Raw genomic sequence first — 21854 nt, forward strand, 5'->3', positions numbered from 1 at the left:
AGTTCTATTTCCTAAAGTACAAGAGAGACACCAGGAGCTCCCAGCAAGTGGTCAAGCCAGGAAAACCTTACAGTGGAGTTAGCAGTCAACAGGCTCCACCCACTGTCTCAGTTTTCAACCAACTTTCTAGCTCCCCACTCTTAAACATGAAAGACAAAGACCAAAACCAAACAGGGAAGAAAAGCAACCTAGAGAAAACAAGGCAGCAAAGAAAAGGTTAAAAAATAATAACTAATATCCTTAGATAATAAATGATATTCTGTTCTACAACAAAAACAAGATGCTATCTAAAAAAAAACAAAGCTTGAGAAAAAGAACTTTGGAAATAAAAACAGCAAAAATTTAAACTTCAATAAAAGAGTTAGAAAATAAGTTGAGACTATCTCCTAGAAAATAAAACCGTTAAGAAAATAGGAGATAAAAGATGAATGTTGGTCAGGCACAGTGGCTCATGCCTGTAATTCCAGCACTTTGGGAGGCCGAGGCAGGCAGACCATTTGAGCCCAGGGGTTCAAAACCAGCCTGGACAACATGGTGAAACTCCAACTCTACTAAAAACACAAAAATTAACTGAGTCTGGTGGTGCACATCTGTAACCCCAGTTACTCGGGAGGCCGAGGCTGGAGAATCACTTGAACCTGGGAGATGGAGGTTGCAGTAAGCTGAGATCATGCCACTGCACTCCAGCCTGGGTGATAGAGTGAGACTTGGTATCAAAAAAAAAAGACTGTTAAGAGAATTGGTCTGGGAGGTCGAACACTGAAACAGAAGTTCTATAAAAAGAAAACAGAGATAGAGAAAATAAAGAATTTCTTTGGCAGGCCAAGGCAGTAGGATCACTTGAGGCAGGAGTTTAAGACCAGCCTAATATGGTGAAACCTCATCTCTACTAAAAATAGAAAAATAAATTTAGCCAGGTGTGGTAGGGGAGGCTGGCCTGTAGTCCCAGCTACATCAGGAGGCTGAGGCAGGAGAATCGCTTGAACCCGGGAGGCAGAGGTTGCAGTGAGCTGAGATCATGCCACCGCACTCCAGCCTGGGCAACACAGCAAGACTCCGTCTCAAAAAAAAAAAAAAAGAATTTAAGGAAGTCTTACAGCACTGAAAGGCCTAATGAGAGCCCGACAATTCTGGAAAATTTCTGATCTGCAGACAAAAGAGAACCTATGAAAGCACATCATCATGAAATTTTAGAACTTTGGTAACAAAAGATATCAGGTAATAAACAAAAGAGCAGGAATCAGAATGATTTTGACTTCTCTATCACAACATAAGCATCCAAAAGACAATAAAGCAATGCCCAAAAGTTCTAGAGGAAAATTATTTCCAACCCCCAATTCTATAACTAGCCAATCAAAAGTAGGAGTGCAATAAGGACATTTTTAAATATACCAGTATATCAATTTATTTCCCATGCACCACTTCTCAGGAAGCCACTAGGGGTGTAGCCCACCAAAATTAAAAAACCAAGGAAGAGGAAGACATTAGCAAAGACATTAGAAACAGAAAATTAGCAAAGGAATCCCCAGAGTGAGGGGAAACCCCGGATATTTAGTTGTGGGCCTGGCCTAGCTCTTATCCATACTTGGTTTATCTGGCCCCTACGCTAAGGATGTTCTGCTGCCTGTTCAGCTGAGGGTCCTAATTCCACCCCCTCAGGAGTGTTCTCCTTCCACCCACACCTGAGAAATACCTGTGGGCTCAGAGGCAGAAAGTGAAGAGCCTAATCCCCCAACAAATTCCTGCCATCCAGGAGGCCACATCTGGTCCCTACTATAGCCCTACTAAGCCATCAGCCTGGCTAAGGCCTTTTTCCAGTGCTCGCACAAGGCCTCGCTCAGTGGCTTCCCTTTGAAAGAGCTCTTATAGGCCGGGTGCGGTGGCTCGCACCTGTAATCCTAACACTTTGGGAGGCCGAGGCGGGTCGATCACCTGAGGTCAGGAGTTTGAGACCAGTCTGACCAACATGGTGAAACCCCGTGTCTACTAAATGCAAAAAAATTAGCCGGGCATGGCGGCACATTCCTGTAATCCCAGCTACTTGGGAGGCTGAGGCAGGAGAATCACTTGAACCCAGGAGGCGGAGGTTGCAGTGAGCTGAGATTGTGCCACTTCATTTCAACCTGGGCAAAAAGAGCAAAACTCCATCTCAAAAGAAAAAAGAAAAAAAAGAAAAAGCTCTTATAAACTCTGCAGGAAGCCAAACCCAGGATCAGGCTGTTTAAAGAAAAACTTATTCAGTGATACTCGTTAAAGCATGATAGAAAGACTTATTCAGGACCTCTGTGGTAGTTACAAGGACCACCACAAGACGGTCTTGCAGTGGGGAAGAGAGCTCAAGCTCAACTCTGAATACAGCAAGGACAAGTGGGATTATGGCCAAGGAGCAGGGTCAGGGTCATGGGGTGGAAAAGTACTCAGAGGAAACATCAGGGGCAGAGGGGATTCTGGCTAAACCAAACTAACAGGGTTGTCGCTGAAGACAAGCCAGGGTGGTCAGACACCACCCGGGGGATGGTGGAGGATGAGGAACCTGAGCAGATATCAAGGGTGGAGGGTTCTTGCTAAAACCGGATTTTACAAGGAAGTGCACAGATGGACCCAGCAGAAGGTTCAGAAGTCTGATTAAAGTTCGGCCAAGTAAAGAATCTCTGTCATGACTCAGAATCTTATTTTCAGAGTAAATTTCTGGGGGGACTTCATCTAACAGTGATTGTAATGCCCTTTCTTCAATGTGCTAATCAGCTTTTATATTAATCCCCTCTGCATTCATTCACCTGTTAAAATATCTAATATTTTAAAAATGTTAGCAATACTTATATTCACTGTAGCATTATTTATAAAGAAAAAAAAATCAGGACCAGGCACAGGTGCTCACTCTTGTAATCCCAGCACTTTGGGAGGCTGAGGAGGGCAGATCACTTGAGGTCAGGAGTTCGAGACCAGCCTGGCCAATGTGGCAAAAAAAACTCCGTCTCTACTAAAAATACAAAACTTAGGCAGGTGTGGTGGTGGGCGCCTGTAAAACCATCTACTCAGGAGGCTGAGGCAGGAGAATCGCTTGAACCCGGGAGGCAGAGGTTGCAGTGAGCAGAGATCACACCACTGCACTCCAGACTGGGCAACAGAGGGAGACTCCATCTCAAAAAAAGAAAGAAAGAAAGAACAAAAAATTGAAGATCCATCAATAAAGGTTCATTCACCTAATACTATGAAACCATTAAAAATATTACAGAAGACTCAGCCTGGCAACATGGTGAGACCCTGTGTCTATAAAAATACAAAAAATCAGCTAGGCATGAGGCCGGGCGTGGTGGCTCACGCCTGTAATCCCGGCACTTTGGGAGGTCCAGGCAGGTGGATCACGAGGTCAGGAGTTCAAGACCATTCTGGCTAACATGGTGAAACCCCGTCCCTACTGAAAAAAAAAAAAATTTAGCCAGGCGTAGTGGTGGGCGCCTGTAGTCCCAGCTACTTAGGAGGCTGAGGCAGGAGAATGGCGTGTGAACCCAGGAGGCAGAGCTTGCGGTGAGCTGAGATCGTGCCACTGCTCTCTAGCCTGGGCAACAGAGCGAGAGAGACTCCATCTCAAAAAAAAAAAAAAAAATTAGCTGGGCATGGTGGCGTGAGCCTGTAGTCCCAGCCATTGGGGAGGCTGAGGTAGGAGGATCACTTAAGCCCAAGAGGTCAAGGCTGCAGTGAGCCAAGATCGTGCCACTGCACTCCAGGCTGTGTAACAGAGACCCTGTCTCAGAAAAAAAAATTTTTTTTGATAAAAATATATTATAGAAGAAGCTGGGGGCAATGGCTCAGCACTTTGGGAGGCCATGGTGGGTGGACCTCGAGTCCAGGAGATAAAGACCAGCCTGGGCAACATGGTAAAACCCCATCTTTACAAAAATACAAAAATTTGGTGGTGTGCGCCTGCAGTCTCCGCTACCTGAGAGGCTGAGGTGGAAGGATCAGGAAGTTGAGGCTGCAGTGAGCTGAGATCACGCCATTGCACTTTAGCCTGGATGAGAGTGATACCCTGTTTCAAAAAAAAAAAAAAGTAAATCAAAGAAAAAGAAAAAAAGTTTAAATAATTTATAAAACCATGAAATTGCAATATATTGTTAGGACAGATGGTACCTATATAGATTAAGCTCTCTCTATGTTTGCTATATATTGGCAGAGAAACAGAGGGAAAAGATATCAGGATGTCAACAGTGGTTACTCCTTGTGGTGAAATTACGAATGGTTTTAAATATCTTCTTTGGTTAGTTGTATTTTCCAAATTTCCTACAATATAAAGTCATTTTATAACTGGAAAATGTAAGTTATTAAAGATAAAAACCAAAAAAGATTCATGTCTAATTAATAAGGCATTTATCACAGAGGATTTTTTAAATATATTTTCAATCATGTACATTAAACAAGGAGTGATGGTCTAGACTTGCTGGCATATTACACAAAAAGGTTTAATATTCTTTTCATGCCTTTAAAGTATGAATCAAAAAATGTTTGAAGTATCTTCAAAACATACAAGAAGTTTTTTGTAACATTTTCCTTAGGTTCTTACTATATTGGGCTTACAGAAAAAAAAGGTTAAAAAATTCTCAAAGCTCTGTACAATAAAAATGAAAAGGATAAAAATAAATCTATTGGGCCAGGCGCCTTGGCTCATGCCTGTAATCCCAGCCCTTTGGGAGGCTGACGCAGGCGGATCACGAGGTCAAGAGATCAAGACGATCCTGGCCAACATGGTGAAACTCCGTCTCTACTGAAAATACAAAAATTAGCTGGGCATGGTGACCCCCGCCTGTAGTCCCAGCTACTCGGGAGGCTGAGGCAAGAGAATTGTTTGAACCCTGGAGGCGGAGGCTGCAGTGAGCCGAGATCACACCACTGCACTCCAGCCTGGTGACAGAGCAAGACTCCGTCTCAAAAAATGAATAAATAAATCTATTATCTACTTAAACAGTCCACTATAATATATAAACCACTGTAGTTACTCATAAATGCTGGGATTGAAACTAAAATTGATTCAACAAATGTTTCTTGAGTATCTACTGATGATAGGGGCTGTTATAGGCACTGGGGTACCATGATGGATAATATGGTCCCTGCCCTCCAGAACAGGGCAAACATGCAAACAATCACAACAACATGTGTCAAGTACAGCAATGTACATGGAACAGTGGGTGCACAGAGGAGAAGGGGAGTGGTTAGCTATCTGCCAACATTAGTGATTAGATACAGAGAAAGTAAAATGTAAACTGGTACTTGAATAAGAAGTTCACCAAGATCACAGGGGTGAGCAAAGTTCCTTGGACACTAGATACATAATAGGGAGATTAACCAAGATATGGGATAGAAAATAAACAACGTGAGTGAAGATGTGACTCTATTTGGTTGTGGTGAGTTTGAGATTCCTGTGGGAAACAGAGATGAAGAGGTTCAATAAGAAACTAGCAGGCTGGGCACGGTATCTCACGTCTGTAATCCCAGCACTTTGGGAGGCCAAGGTGGGCAGAGCAGTTGAGGTCAGGAGTTGGAGGCCAGCCTGGCCAACATGGTGAAACCCCGTCTCCACTAAAAATACAAAAATTAGCCAGGGGTGGTGGCACATGCCTGTAGTCCTAGCTACTTGGGAGGCTGAGGCACAAGAATCATTTGAACCTGGGAGGTGGAGGTTGCAGTGAGCTGACATTGTGCCACTGCACTCCAGCCTAGGTGGCAGAGTGAGACCCTGTCTCAGAAAAAAACAAACCAATAAACAAACAAAAGGACCCGGCGTGGTGACGCAGGCTTGTAATCCCAGCACTTTGGGAGGCCGAGATGGGCGGATCACCTGAGGTCAGTTGTTCCAGACCAGCCTGGCCAACATGATGAAATCCTGTCTCTACTAAAAATACAAAAAATTAGCTGGGCGTGGTGGCAGGCGCCTGTAGTCCCTGCTACTCGGAAGGCTGAGGCCGGAGTATTGCTTGACCCCAGGAGGCGGAGCTTGCAGTGAGCCAAGAATGTGCCATTGCACCATTGCACCCCAGCCTATGCGACAAGAGTGAAACTTTGTCTAGGAAAAAAAAGAAGGAAGGAAGGAAGAAAAGGAAGGAAGGAAGGAAGGAAGGAAGAAAGAGAAGGTAGCTAATTAATAACAGTTTAAGTACATGAAAGCAGTTGTAGGGTAGAATTTTTTGTTGTTGTTGTTGAGACAGAGTCTCGCTCTGTCGCCCAGGCTGGAGTGCAGTGGTGCAATCTCAGCTCACTGCAAGCTCCGCCTCCAGGGTTCACGCCATTCTCCTGCCTCAGCCTCCAGAGTAGCTGGGACTACAGGTACCCGCCACCAGGCCCAGCTAATTTTTTTTGTATTTTTAGTAAAGATGGGGTTTTACTGTGTTAGCCAGAATGGTCTCGATCTCCTGACCTCATGATCCGCCCGCCTCGGCCTCCCAAAGTGCTGGGATTACAGATGTGAGCCAACCGCACCTGGCCTGTAGGTTAGAATTTAAATAGCACCTGTAGTACCAGCCAATCATGGTGAGGATAGTTAAGGGGCAGGGAGTCGGGGGAGAGCTCCTATCTGATGACTGCCAATTTCCAGAATAAGAAAAGGGACAGATTTGTGGGTACCTGAGGAGAAGAGAGGACTCTTCCTATAAGACAGGATGGTAGGAGAGGAAAAAAATGGGTCATGGGGCCAATACAGTCATACAGATTGTTTTATTATTTTTAAGAAAGAGAAAGGAACAGAGCCAGTTAAATTTCACCAAGAAAAGGAAAAATCAACAACTCATGTTGCCTTGTGCCTGAAGCCCACAGGTATCAGTTTCAAGACAGGCATTTGACTAAAACATATTCTTAAAGCAATCTGGACATTCTCTCACGTCCAAAGCAATTGATACTACATATTCAAAGCAATTTGACACTGCATGTTCAAAGCAACTGACATTACGTGTATCAAAATTAGTCTAGCTGTGCAGCCCAACCACACTCTAAAGATTTTCTGACTATGAAACTTCAGACTTAACCAAATAAGCAATACTTGGAGGATAAATTCCAAAATGCTAACAGGCATGTTCACTGCTTTTCCCTTATAATCTTTTATAATTTTAGAAAGGAATGGCAGGGGTGGGGAGGAGACTGGCACCTTCTCTTATCACCTCTTGGAAATGAGTGTGGTCATTTCTTTGGCTGTCCCTAGACTGTAAACTCGATTAGAACAAGTGCCTCATGTTTGTTCTGTTCCCCTATTATATCCCTAGCAAGGTGCCTAAAACATGGCTGGCAACCAAATATTAATTAACCAGATGGATGGATGAGGACTTAGTCCTTTGAAAACAAAGCAATCAGGTCTCCCTATAGGAAGGTCTACAGGCAATGCCTTACAAAAGGTATATCTAGTGACATAAAATTAACAGTTTTTTTTTTCTAATAAGCCACGGGAAATACATTTTTAAAAATATACACTGCCAGGCACAGTGGCTCACGCCTGTCTGTAATCCCAGCACTTTGGGAGGCCGAGGCGGGCAGATCACCTGAGGTCAGGAGTTCAAGACTAGCTTGGACAACATGGCGAAACCCCGTCTCTACTAAAAGTACAAAAATTAGCCAGGCGTGGTGACAGGCACCTGTAATCCCAGCTACTCAGGAGGCTGAGGCAGGAGAATCACTTGAACCTAGGAGGTGGAGGTTGCAGTGAGCCAAGATCGCGCCACTGCACTCCAGTCTGGGCGACAAGAGTGAGAATCTGTTTCAAAAAAAAAAAAAAATTATACCAAAAAAGGGAGAAATTGTTTAAAACACAACCCCCCCCCAAGTATTTAGGTTGATAACTACTTTCTTAATTTTATGCATTTTTAATTTGTAAACTATTTCTATTAGTTTCTGACTAAAAGTTACCTTTAGAAGAAAATTCAAAATTGATTTTTTAAAGAATCATCCAAATTCATATGTTGAACAGATTTTTTAAAAACATTCTTCCAAATCATGAGAGCTTATTCCAGAAAAGCACTTTGCCTCTGATATTTAAGCCAGAAGAAGATAAGCATTCCCAAATGCAGCTGGTCACAATGGATTGCAGCCATTTCTATCAGTGAACATGGTATTTTTCAAGACCACTTTTTAGCTCCTCTTCTCACATTCACGCAATTCCCAGCTCTGTTTTTAGATTAATGAGATTTTTCATGGCCGTAAGAATGTTTTCCAGGAAATAATTAGATGGAAAACATTTTGAGCTTCAAAAACCAAGAGACAAGAGACCATTTTTGCCTTACGTTTTCTCTCCTCCAAGGTCCACTAGGGAAAGCTAGACTTCTAATTTTTAAATTCTTTTGAGGACAGTAAATTTATATTTTGTTGCTTTATAAATATCGTAAAATTACTTAAACTGGTGACCATACTTGATAGTCTATGCCACTAAATCCCCACTTAATACAGTAGATAAATTCCATGGCCCCAACAGTTCTGAGATATTGACAAAGATTTTAAAACTTACAGCTCAAAGGGCGATGACTTGTTAAATTTGGTTGGAGTCTATTATTTTATCATTTGAACAGCTTGCTACTTTTCTTTACAATTCCAGCTTAATATCTACAGAATCAGCCAGGTGCAGTGGCTCACACCTATAATCCCAACATTCTGGGAGGCCAGGGAGAGCAGATCACTTGAGGCCAGGAGTTCGAGACCACCCTGGCCAACATGGTGAAACCCCATCTTTACTAAAAAATACAAAACTTGGCTGGGTGTGGTGGTGCACGCCTGTTATCCCAGCTACTGGGGAGGCTGAGGTATAAGAATCACGTGAACCCAGGAGGCAGAGGATGCAGTGACCCAAGATCACACTACTGCAGTCCAGTCTGGGTGACAGAGTGAGACTCTGTCTCAAACAACAACAACAACAGAACCAAGACAGAAAATTCCTGGAGAAATCAAAGATAATAAAATTCAACAATAAGAGCTAATTCACCGGGGTGCGAGAAACTGAAAATATTTAATCATGTGCCCTTTTTCAGGAATAGAGTTCTTAAAGGTATTAGAAAAGTTAAAACCCCAGACATCCAGGCTCAATTCACCTAATCATACATATAAAAACATGCAATTGTAAATCTTAAAACATCAGAGAAGTATGGGGATGCCTCAAAAAATTAAACACAGAATTACCTATGATCCAGCAATTCTACTTCTGGGTATATACCCAAAAGAACTAAAAGCAAGGAATCAAACAGATATTTGTATTCCCATGTTCACAGCAGAAGTAACCTAAATGTCCACTGACAGATAAATGGAAAAACAAAATGTGACATACATAAGGTAATATAATTTAGCCTCTAAAAGGATGGGCGTGGTGGCTCATGCCTGTAATCCCAAGACTTTGTGAGGCCAAGGCAGGTGATCACCTGAGGTCAGGAGTTCGAGACCAGCCTGGCCAACAGACCAAGGAAACCCCATCTCTACTAAAAATACAAAAATTAGTTGGGCACGGTGGCACACGCCTGTAATCCCAGCTACTGGGGAGGCTGAAGCAGGAGAATCACTTCAACCTGGGAGACAGAGGTTGCAGTGAGCCAAGATCGCGCTACTGTACTCCAGCCTGGGCAATAGAGTGCGACTCCGTCTCAAAACAAAAAAGCCATTGAATAAAAAAAATTCAGACCCTGAATATTGTGTTTCTCATTTCCCATGCTCTTGCTCTCCAAATTTCAGCAGATTCAGGTAACTTTTTGGCCAGGTGCAGAGGCTCACCGCTGTAAGCCCAGCACTTTGGGAAGTTGAGGCGGGCGGATCACCTAAGGTCAGGAGTTCAAGACCAGCCTGGTCAACATGGTGAAACCCCGTCTCTACTAAAAACACAAAAATTAGCCTAGTGTGGCAGTGTGTGCCTGTAGTCCCAGCTACTGGGGAGGCTAAAGCCCAAGAATGGCTTCAGCCCGGGAGGCAGGGGTTGCAGTGAGCTGAGACCGTGCCACTGCACTCCAGCCTGGGAGACAAAGCAACACTTTGTCTCAATCAGTCAATCAATGGAAGGAAATTCTGACACATGCTAGAACATGGACGAACCTGGAATATGTCATGCTAAGTGAAATAAACCCCTCACAAAAGGACAAATATTGTATGATTCCACTTAGATGAGACAGCTAAAATAGTCAAAGTCATACAGACAAAACATAGAATGGTGGTTGCCAGTGGCTGGAGAAGGGAGGAAGAAATAGGGGTATTGTTTAATGGGAACAGAGTTTCAGTTTAGGATGCAGGAAAAGGTTCTGGGGATGGACAGTGGTGATAGCTGTACTACAATGTGAATGTACACAATGCCACTGAATAATACACAACAATGGGTAAAACAGGCCAGGTGTGATGGCTCATGCCTGTAATCCCACTGCTTCGGGAGGCTGAGGCAAGAGGATAGCCTGAGGCCAGGAGTTTAAGACTAGTCTGGGCAACACAGCAAGACCCCAGTCTCTACAAAAAAAAATAATAATAATTACCAAGTGTCATGGTGTGCACCTATAGATCCAGCTACTTGGGAGGCTGAAGCAGGAGGACTACTTGAGCCCAGGAGTTCAAGGCTGCAGTGAGCTATGACCATGCCACTGCACTCCAGCTCTGGGCAGCAGAATGAAACTCTTTTTAAAAACAAACAAACAACAACAACAACAAAAAAACCTAAAAGGGCAAATTTGATGTTACGTATATTTTACCACACACACAAAAAATCAGGAAGCATCTAAAATATGACTTGCACAATTGCCAAATGGCATTTGTACTTTTCTTTTTTTTTTTTTTTTTTTTTGAGACAGGGTCTGTCACCAAGGCTGGAGTACAGTGGCACAATCTCAGCTCACTGCAACCTCCTGGGCTCAAGTGATCCTCCCACCTCAGCCTCCCAAGTAATTGGGACTACAGGCACATGCCACCATGCCCAGCTAATTTTCATATTTTTTGTAGAGTTAGGGTTTCATCGTGTTGCTGAGGCTGGTCTCAAACTCCTGGGTTCAAGCGATCTCTCCACCTCAGCCTCCCAAAGTGCTGAGATTACAGGCATTAGCCACTGCATCCAGCCAGTATTTGTACTCTTTTTATTTTTTGAGATGGAGTTTCGCTCTTGTTCTCCAGGCTGGAGTGCAATGGCACCATCTCGGTTCACCACAACCTACACCTCCCGGGTTCAAGCATTTCTCCTGCCTCAGCCTCCTGAGTAGCTGGGATTACAGACATGTGCCACCACGCCCGGCTATTTCATATTTTTAGTAGAGATGGAGTTTCTCCATGTTGGTTAGGCTGGTCTCAAACTCCTGACTTCAGGTGATCCGCCCACCTCGGTCTCCCACAGTGCTGAGATTACAGCATGAACCACCACACCCGGCCCTATAATCTTAATAAAGACAAACGGAGACTATTCAAAAATTATTAAAAATATATGTTGTGATTAGTTTTTAAATTCTCAGATACTAATTTTATGATTGCTGTTACATTAATATTTAAAATACATTGTGTGCTAGAAATTTGAATGAGAAAAATTAAATATCTATGAACAAAAACATCCTATAAACTAAATCTTAAAAACATAAAAACCAGTACTCTGCTTAGCCTTACACTCCAAAGTAGTCAGCTGCCTTTTTTTGAAATAGGGTCTCAGTCAGTTGCCCAGGATGGAGTGCAGTGGCACGATCATGCTTCACTGCAGCCTCAAACTCCTGGACTCAAGCAATCCTCCCACCTTGGCCTCCTGAGTAGCTGGGACCACAGGTGCATGCCACCATACCCGGCTAATTTTTGTATCTTTCATAGAGATGAGGTCTGGCAATATTGCCCAGACTGGTCTCGCACTCCTGGCCTCAAGGAATTATCCTGTCTTGCCTTCCAATGTGCTGGAATTACAGGCATAAGCCACCTCGCCCAGCCTGTAGTTAGCTGCTTAATGGTGTGCTTTCTCCTGACACTATATTCTTTTAATACCAGCAAGGTATTAAAGATTAAAGTAACTACATGAAAACATGGCAATGGCAAAAAAAAAAAAAATACATATTTGCTCTATGATTAGTTGCTAGTAATCAGTAATTTCTCTGATGCACTCATATGCCTACATGTATGTATATGTGTACACATTATGCACACATGTGCAGATACACATATTATGCATACAGAAAACTCTGACATTTGTGATAACATAAATGCATTTTTTGCTTGTTTTAGAAACTGAACATTGGTAGACAAATTCACACTTAATCTAACACTCTGATCCCAGAGCTGAAGCAACTGAAAAGCCCCAAGGTGAAGTTACTTGCCAAGTGTTAACAGTAGAGTCACAGCCAGAATGTAGAAGGGGTGAAATAATGCTACGTATTTTATAAAATTCAATTCAGCTGCAAAACTTAAATTGCTTCTCATTAGTGCGCCTGTGTAAGCACCGAGGAAGGTGAATCTGAATTATGGCTTGAGTGCCTCATTTTAAAAAGCTTTATTCATTAACTGAGAATACCTAAAACATGGCAATTTAAGGAAAACAGGAGCAAATTATAAAGCCTATTTTGGGAAGCACTAACCTGTATTGTTTTAAGTTAGAAGACAAAATTTTTATCACTTAATTTTTAATTCAGTGAAACTTTTTCTCTAACTTCCTCAATAAGTTTTTGTGCCCTAATAAAAAGCATTCATCTTCCGGAGAAGAAATGATGGAGAATTGGCCAGAATTGTAATGTGTCATCTTATAGGTTTGTAAAGCACTGAAATCATAAAATGTTTATGCCAAATTATTATTTACTTTATATTTGATAAATTTACATTACCTTCTTTTATTCATATCCATTCCATACCCACACTGACTTGGATGCCATGCAGACATAATAAAAAACCAACCCTATCACTGGGTATTTATTTTATCCATATTCAGTTGGAAATTTTAATGTTTGTTAAAATTAGTAAAAATTAAATAAGCTTCATAGCTTTGCTCAATCAAGTTGTTTAAAATAACTTTAGGTGCTATAATTTTAGCTGCTTTAACAATTAAGCACGAACCCCTAGATGCACCCCTGATTTCAATTTCAACTTGACAGATTCTGAAAACTATTAACTACTGTTTCAAAACAGGGCAGGTGCGAAGAGCAGAAAAGCCTACAAATTTGACAAATCAAGTTTAGTAACAAAAATCCTAGCAAGGAGGCTAACTGTTACCTTTTAATGATAAAATTCCCTAAATTTTAGAAAAATGCATTAAAATTTTCCCATTTCAATTATTTCACATTTGAAAATTAACTTTCAAACTCGATTAAACTCATGTATGATAATACTGACCATTTATGTATCATAGAAATACCTCTTTAAAGAAAAACTTTAAACACAAAGTAAAAACATGTGGTTACTTTCCATTGTCACATGATAGGAAAATATACAGTTAAAGACTGCTTTCACTATACAGTAATTTCCTACTTGCAGGCTGATAAATACAAATAAAGTGAGTGACCTAGTTTATCTTCCTAGTAATAGCATTAAAACTATTTCTTATACTAGCCCACCTCAAACAGCCCCCTTAATATTGACAGTACCGACACAGCATTAGTGGCAGAGTCCAGGTAAGGAAAAACATTTCTAGAGACCAAGAACATCACATAAGATACTTGTATGACACCACAATCATAAATATATATATACTATACAGAGTACATAACAGTGTCTTTTCTTAAACTTCATGAATTGTTAGTGTAAGCTGGTGACTGCAGTGCTAAAACCTGTCCTCTTTCTACGAAATTCAGAGAACTTGCTAGGTCTTCAAAAAAGTTCTGATTGCCAAAGTTCAGACTCAGCTTGGACGAACTGACAAGCTTCTGAAGGATATCAAATTTCTCACATGCACTTGATATCATATTCTCTCTTCTCCACTAAGTTATTCGTTTGGCCGATTTCTGCTTTCTGCCTACTACTTTTCTCAATGAATACATATAATGTATAAAAGCTCAGCTTCCAGTAATGTCAAGAGGTAAGAAACTGACACAGTTAACAACTTAAAAATATTATGATCAGATATACAGATGTATCTCTAAGTAAAATAAAGCCACAAGGAGAAAATTTGTAATGTATTAATATTTAACAGGCATTGCGCCATGTTATTACTCAAAAAGACTGGCTGTATTCTTCAGCCTAATTGTTGTTGGTTCTAAAACAGTATCATTTCCCCTTGTTTTGAGGAAATGATGGGGATAATTTTTCTTTTTTTTCTTTTTTTTTTTTTTTTTGAGAAGGAGTTTCGCTCTTGTCACCCAGGCTAGAGTGCAACAGTGCAATCTCCACTCACTGCAACCTCTGCCTCCTGAGTTCAAGCGATTCTCCAGCCTCAGCCTCCCGAGTGGCTGGGATTACAGGCGCCCACCACAATGCCCGGCTAATTTTTGTATTTTTAGTAGAGACAGGGTTACACCATTTTGGCTAGGCTGCTCTCGAACTCCTGACCTCAGGTGATCTGCCCGCCTCGGCCTCCCAAAGTGCTGGGATTACAGGCATGAGCCACCGCGCCTGGCCAGGAATACTTTTATAGAAATAATACCTGTGGTTCACGCCTGTAATCCCAGCACTTTGGGAGGCTGAGGCGGGCGGATCATAAGGTCAGGAGTTCGAGACCAGCCTGACCAACATGGTAAAACCTCATCTTTACTAAAAATACAAAAAATTAGCAGGGCATGGTGGCATGTGCCTGTAATCCCAGCTACTTGGGAGGCTGAAGCAGGAGAATCGCTTCAACCCGGGAGGCAGAGGTTGCAGTGAGCCGAGATCGTGCCATTGCACTCCAGCCTGGGCAACAGAGCCAGACTCTGTCTCAATTTAACAACAACAACAACAACAACAAAAAACAACAACAGAGAAATCCTACCTGCCTGCTCTGAATCACTAGTCGGCTAGAATAATACGTGCAAAAATGAGCAGCCACCAGAGAGAAGAATTAGCCACCCACCATAAATTTCTGATTCACAATGAGATATTTAGCAAGTGTCATTTTGATAAACAACCTTCACAAAATACTACACTGAGATAACAAATGTTTCAGATTAATCTACTCAATCTTTGGCAGTTAAGTCCTATTTTGACTATCTGTTGCTCAACACTAGAGAAGAGTTACACTTCCTGGGAGAAATGAAAAAGACAGTAGTTAAATTTTCAGAAAGGATTGTTACTGACAGTTTTCTCCTCTTTTCCCCCAATAAATTGTAGACAAAGCCCACTTAGTGGTTTAGAATTAGGGAATTAAAAGGCGGATTTTGTTACTATGCTGTAATGAAGAATCTTCACAATTCCAGCTTGAGGGGGGTAGGGGGGTGGCTCAGAATTTACACCCATCACACTGCCGCAAAAAAATTCATTGTACCAGGGTTAGACTGCGAATACTGCTCCCCTCAGAACGAATCCGCAAATTATTTCCCAAATGCTGAGTAAAGAGGTGAGGAGGTTCCAAACTCCAAATCCAGAATGCACCTACTACAGGGCAAAGACTGAAGTTTTCAGGGAAAACACACCACCGATTTTAAAGCTGATTTAATTATATTAACTATTCAGACACCTAATAGCCACATTTGCAACATTCAAGCAATCTTATTTAAGCTAACAATATCACACTGCCCACAGTTCCATTTCACAATACCGTCTGCCTAAAAACGACAACTTGAACTGAAAACTAATACTAAATCAGGATAACCCTTTTCAGTGCCTCCTGCTAATCATTAGGGCAGCGGGGTAAGTGAATTGTTCAAGTCTATTGTGCAGCTGCGCTCTCATTCAGTTTCGGAATCTCCCTTGGATATTAGTTCATGCTTGTAGAACCGACCACGCGGTACATTGGGAAACAGTCACATGAACAATGCGTGACTTCCATTGTGCATCAATCCTCCTCTTGTTAGGAGGAAATTAAAAAGTCACGATGGACACACGAAAGTACCGAGAAGGCACGCAGCTGAAGATCTGGTGGGGGATGCATGCGGCACCAGCATGGTCGTGGCACCTGAGTGGAAGTGCAACAAATGCCAACATCTTGTTACTTTTAACGCCTAACTTCCTGCAGCGCTGGAGCAGCCAGCGGCCGCCGGGAAGGCGAGCTCGGCTGCAGCCCTGCGTCGCCGCGCCACGACCAGACCATTCTCTGAGACGTCCGGGACTGGAGCGCCCACCCCCAACCAGGCGCGGACAGACCTCCCGAGCGCAGCCCGGCGGGAACCCATCAGCGCGGGAACCAGCCTCCAACTCCAGGCGGGGACAGCCGCGAGAAACTGACCTACGCGGTCACCCGGGCTCCCAGAGCAACCGAGGCGGGGGCCACGACCGCAGGCTTCCCGTCTGCCCGCCCCACGTCGAGAAAGTGGTCGTCACCGACTCTCGCTGGCACTCCCCGAGGACGCTCGAGCTCGCGTAACGACTGTCTTCGGGGCCCGGGGCCGGGACCAGGGCGGAGCGCGAGGTGGCGCCGCCCCTCCCTGCAGCCCGCCCCTGGAATGCGCACCCTCCTGGCGAGCTGGCATCCCTCCCGACCTGTGACCGCAGCGGGGACACGCCCATTTCCCGCCCACTCCCCGCCCCTGCCTGGCCTGCCCACGCCCCCGGCCTGCTCCTGTCCGGCCTGGGCCACCGGCGCTGGTTTCAGGTTTTGCCAACTACTAGCGAGGCGCAAGGCCTTCGCGCTCCTCCCACCACACCCCGAGGGAAGAAGGGGCAGGCCCTACCCCGAGACTACAAGGGACCGCCGCGTGAGCCAGTGGAAGACCCCCGTCCCCAGGCAAAATATAAGTCCTGGGTTAATACTCTGGAAGTTTGTCATTAAGCAATATATGACCCAGCTGCGCAGATTTTTTTCCTTTTTGCTTTGGCTGCAACTCGACCCGTGGGAACTTAATTGGCAATATAAATTAGACAATTTACAAAAAACACCTCCTTTTACTTTCACATGTGAAAGGAAGCCCTTAAAATGCCATACAGGTGTACCATTATAGAATAGATATGCGTGAGACAAGGATTTACAAAATTTCCTCACCTGCTCCCCTCCAGATTCCATGCACAAGGTGTCTAGTTAGAGGAGTTAGCAAATAGTCTATAACGTGAAGGTTCAAACTCTAGCATAATTCCACCGTTTTTGTTTTTTTCTTTTTTTGAGGCAGCGTCTCACTCTGTCTCCCAAGCTGGAGTGTAGTGGCGCGATCTCGGCTCACTGCAGCATCGTCTTCTGGGTTCAAGCGATCCTCCGGCCTCAACTGGACTACAGGCAGGTAATCCAGGCACTGGGACTACAGGCGCGCCCTGCTGCGCCTGGACAATTTTTGTATTTTTAGTAGAGACAGGCTATCCCTGTGTTGCCCAGGCTGGTCTCCAACTCCTGGGCTCAGGCGGTCCTCCTTGCCTCGACCTTCCAAAGTGTTGGGATTACAGGCGTGAGCCACCCCTGCAGGCCACAGCTTTGCTTTTTAAAAACATTTCTGCATAAAAAGACAGAAAATTACGAGCATCTGAAAACTGATTTCTGCTTTCCTGAATTTTCCAAATGTATTTAATGAACATGTTCTTTTGCAATGAAAAAGTAACAAATAGGTACCGTTTTTTAAAGGACTGCAGTTTTTCCATCAAGTCTAGAATCATGTATTGAGAACCTATCATAGGCCCGTTTGTCATTGTGATACCTGTGAAACAGCATACGGTAGATCTTTTGAAATGATGTTTTTGGATACCACAAGCAATCCTCCTGGTGTATCTCAGACTGGCATCATCTTTTATTAACAAAGCAGGCACTTTACTGGCACAATACTTCAACTGCAAAATGTGTGGTACTAAAGCAGTCGTATTTGTCTGGAAAAGAAGAAACCTCAGGGTTTATTATCTAAGGATATTGAGCCATCTTTTTTTTTTTTTTTTTTTTTTGACACAGAGTTTTGCTTTTGTGCAGTGGTGCAATCTTGGCTCACTGCAACCTCTGCCTCCCAGGTTCAAGGGATTCTCCTGCCTCAGCCTCCTAAGTAGCTGGGACTACAGGCGCATGCCACCATGCCCAGCTAACTTTTGTATTTTTAGTAGAGATAGGGTTTCACTCTGTTTGTCAGTCTGGTCTCAAACTCCTGACCTCAGGTGATCCACCTGCTTCAGCCTCCCAAGGTGCCGGGATTACAGGTGTGAGCCACCACACCCGGCCTTGAACCATCTTCATAGCAAAAATAAAGCTACCAAAATAATGACAATAATAATTGGCTACTGAAATAATTTTCCATGATTCCATGAAAGTCTTCATTCTCTCTGTGATGATTTAATTACCTAAATTCACAACTTGCACTTTGCAACTCCCTTCTACAGTTTGTAAATGAAAAACAGATTGCAGTCAATAGGAGGATGAAGTATTAATCACTACAGTTATCAATAAGAGAAGTTCCAATCTTGATAGCATTACTATTTGTACTGTATTTTTAAAGGACTTTACTTGGTATTTCCATAAAATATGCAGAAAAGATATCTCATTGGCATTTATATTACTGACTGCTAGTACAGGTAAAATCACCATGATGTCATAACAGAATTCATTATTCTAGAACACTGTGTCTAATGGAACTCTCTGCGATGATAGGAATGTTCTATAATTCTACCTTGTCCAGTACAGTAGCCACTAGCCACATGTGACTGTTGAGCACTTGAAATGTGGCCAGTGTGACTGAAGGTTTCAAGTTGTATTTAATTTAAATAGCCACATGTGGATAGTAGTTACCATATTGGGCAGTGCAGTTCTAGAATAACAAAACTATCACTAGATTGTCCCCATCATGTCATACTCTATTTTAAGAAACATTTGGCAGAAATAGAACCTCTGGAACTAGTTAATAAATATTTTCCTTCGTATTCCTTTCTGAGCTTTAGGTGGATAGATATTTTAACTTTGCAGATGCCGCATATTAAAGTAACTATTAATATGATCCTTACATATATAAGTAGGAATTGCAATGGAAACTCTGACTGGTTGCGAAACGGGTTTGGGAGTAGCAAACCCTTGGCCCTGTCATTCTCGGGCCTGCCTGACCCACACTGAAAGTGAACAGGTTAACTTTAGACCAGGATGGGCTTCATCAGAATTGCTCATTGCCTAGTTCAGACTGGCTTCACCTTGGACCCTTTTGTTTCAGGAAACTTAGAAGCCCAAATCTTTCCCTCCCCATATTCCAATGACCTCCTTCAGAATGTGATCCTCTTTAGATTGTAGTACCTAATGTCTGTGCCCTTGCAGTTTTGTCTTCAGCCTGAGACATCCCAGAATGCACTTAGTGCATTGCATGTTTTAAAAACACTCCCCTGGTGCCAAGGTAACTTTGAAGTGCTGCAGGAACACGCTAAAGGCTTAAGTCTCATTAAAAGGAGGATTTTATGGACTGAGACTTTGGGGAGGGCTTTGGGTAATTACTGCCTGGAATACTGAAAAGTAGGTCATATGTCATCAGGCAAATGCAGATAAACTGTTGAGTTGAGGGAAATGAATCATTCTCTTATACCTACAAATGAAAGACATTGTAGTTACTATTAACTCCAGACCATCAAAGCTATGAGGTCATTGGGAGTTTTTCTCTCTTAAAAGTGGTCTAAATTTGTTATTTGTCATTTGTGCCATTACACTCAGTTTATTTAATAACAAAAATGAATTGGTATATATTCAGATATTAAATTCTTTTTATTTAGACTTACTTTTGTACCCATCTCTCTTTTCCTGCAGATATGACACACAGGTGTCTAAGCAACTGCCTTTCAACAGTGATTGATTTTGCTGGTTCCCCACACAAAAAGTTTGGAAGAGACCCTTATGTCTTCTGTAGAGTTTCTTGGTTGTAAGCAGCAAGCACTCATGCTGGCTAACTTAAGCAAATAAAGAATATATCACACAGACATCAAAGAAACAGCTGGAAATCTGGCTTGGCAAAGGCCGGATTAGGGCACTCCCGGGGATGTGGGTAGTAGGAACCAGTCTATAGTTTTTCCTCGGTGCCAACACTGGGAAAGAATATGTTCCAATTATTTTCATTTTCCTATCCTTTTGTCTTTCTTCAGAAGAAGCAAAGTTGAGAGATAGTCTTTCATAGCTTTTCCCATAAGGTATGTGCTCCTTGGGCAACATTTTCAACTCAACCTTTAGCCCTTAGCTTGCGTTTTCTCTTTGTTTTTTCTTTTGAGACAGGGGTCTTGCTCTGTCACCCAGGCTGGAGTACAGTGGCATGATCGTGGCTTACTGCAGCCTCAACCTCCCAGGCTCAAGCTATTCTCCCACCTCAGCCTCCCAATTAGTTGGGACTACTGGTGCAAGCCACCATGCCCAGCTAAGTTTTCTTTATTTTTTATAGAGACAGGGTCACACTATGTTGCCCAGGGTGGTCTCAAACTCTGGTTTGAGCAATCTGCCCACCTTGGCCTCCCAAAGTGCTGGGATTGTGGGCATGAACCACCTCACCTGGCCTATCTTTCTTTATTCATCATGAATATACCCTGCTTAGCCTGGTCAACATGGAGAAACCCCGTCTCTACAAAACAAAAATTAGCCAGGCATGGTGGCATGACCTGTAGTCCCAGCTACTCAGAAGGCTGAGGTGGGAGGATCACTTGAACCTGGTAGGTGGAGGCTGCAGTGAACTGAGATCACATCACTGCACTCCAGCCTGGGAGACAGAGAGAGACCCTGCCTCAAAAAAAAAGAAATCCGAATATATCCCGCTTTTCTATCCATAATTGTCTGCTCAAGCAGTGTGCCTGACAGTCATATGACCCCTTCTAGGAAGCCTTGGAAAGTCTGCCCTGCCTATTGCCCCTTTTTGAGGACTTCATTATGCAGCCTACAATTCTTGGCGCAGCTGAGGGAGCAAGAGCAGGGCCTCCTAAATGGCACCTTTCTATTAGGCTTACCAAAGGCCTGGTAAATGTGCTTTGCCCAACAGGAAATCTCTATACTGAGTAGCAGTGAACCATCTAGATTTCTCTCTTGGGTAGGTTTAACCGTGACGCATGCAAAGGACAGTCCTTAGTCAAGGTAGATGCAGAAAGGCTCACAGAGGGAAGTGACAGCAGAGAGAAAGCAGAATCCATGGGACAGCCTGAAGGAGAATAGAGAAAAGATGACCAGGAGCCGCAGAAGCAACAGCAGAGAGAGAACGATTGAGACCCCAGAGTGTGGAAACACTAGGGTAGGGAGCAAAGGATGGTGCCCCCTGCTGAGACGTCCAGAATGGCTGGCTGCAGTTACATCTTCAATAATCTTATGCAGCAGCGCGAGGTCTCTGCTTTTATGTCTCTGTATTGTTGCAGTAAATTCTTACTCTTTATCTGATGTAACCTGAGTGTTTTTCTATTCCTTGAGCCCAGAAAGAGCCTAATACACCATTACAATCCCCTTTCCTGTTCTCATCTCTCCCATTTTAATCTGTAACCAATAACCTTGTGGATACCTCTTTCTTTTCAATAGCCATCTCTTCAGGGTCTCATGCTGTTCTTTGCTCTTCCGACTCTTCTAAAATGCATCTCTTTTCCAGATCCCTACTAACCACCGCTATCTATATCTCAGTCACCTGTCAGCACCTGCTACAGGTCAAAGGCCCCATTCTCAATGAGTTACAGTAGAAGGTGATTTTACTTCATTCACTGAAGTTACAAAGATCAAGGGTAGGAACCTCATAGGCCGGCAGTCTCTGGGCCTAAATTGGAAGTATGAACCAAATCACTGACTCCTGGGTGTTAGATTTGTTAGAGTCGTCAGAAATCATCTAGTTTAATCTGAAGCCTAAAGCCAGACTGTCCTCAACCACATTAGGAAGAGGTTGCCCGCCCCCCACCCCACCCATCTGTGGCTGGGAACTTTCCAGACTGGCAGGTCACTACTTCACACTGCAGCC

The 21854-nt window shown here is 43.2% G+C and overlaps 1 protein-coding gene across 1 annotated transcript in view; it reads right to left on the reverse strand.

Annotated features, from left to right (window-relative positions):
* Positions 1-16465, reverse strand: part of OSBPL1A (oxysterol binding protein like 1A) — a 225833-nt gene extending 209368 nt beyond the window's left edge. Inside the window, exon 1 of the mRNA XM_025365016.1 lies at positions 16238-16465. The gene's annotated coding sequence lies outside the window, so the exon portion shown is untranslated. The remainder of the gene's footprint in view (positions 1-16237) is intronic.
* Between the last annotated feature and the right edge of the window lie 5389 nt (positions 16466-21854).

This window comes from Theropithecus gelada, chromosome 18, assembly GCF_003255815.1.
Source record: "Theropithecus gelada isolate Dixy chromosome 18, Tgel_1.0, whole genome shotgun sequence".
Lineage (NCBI taxonomy): Eukaryota > Metazoa > Chordata > Mammalia > Primates > Cercopithecidae > Theropithecus > Theropithecus gelada.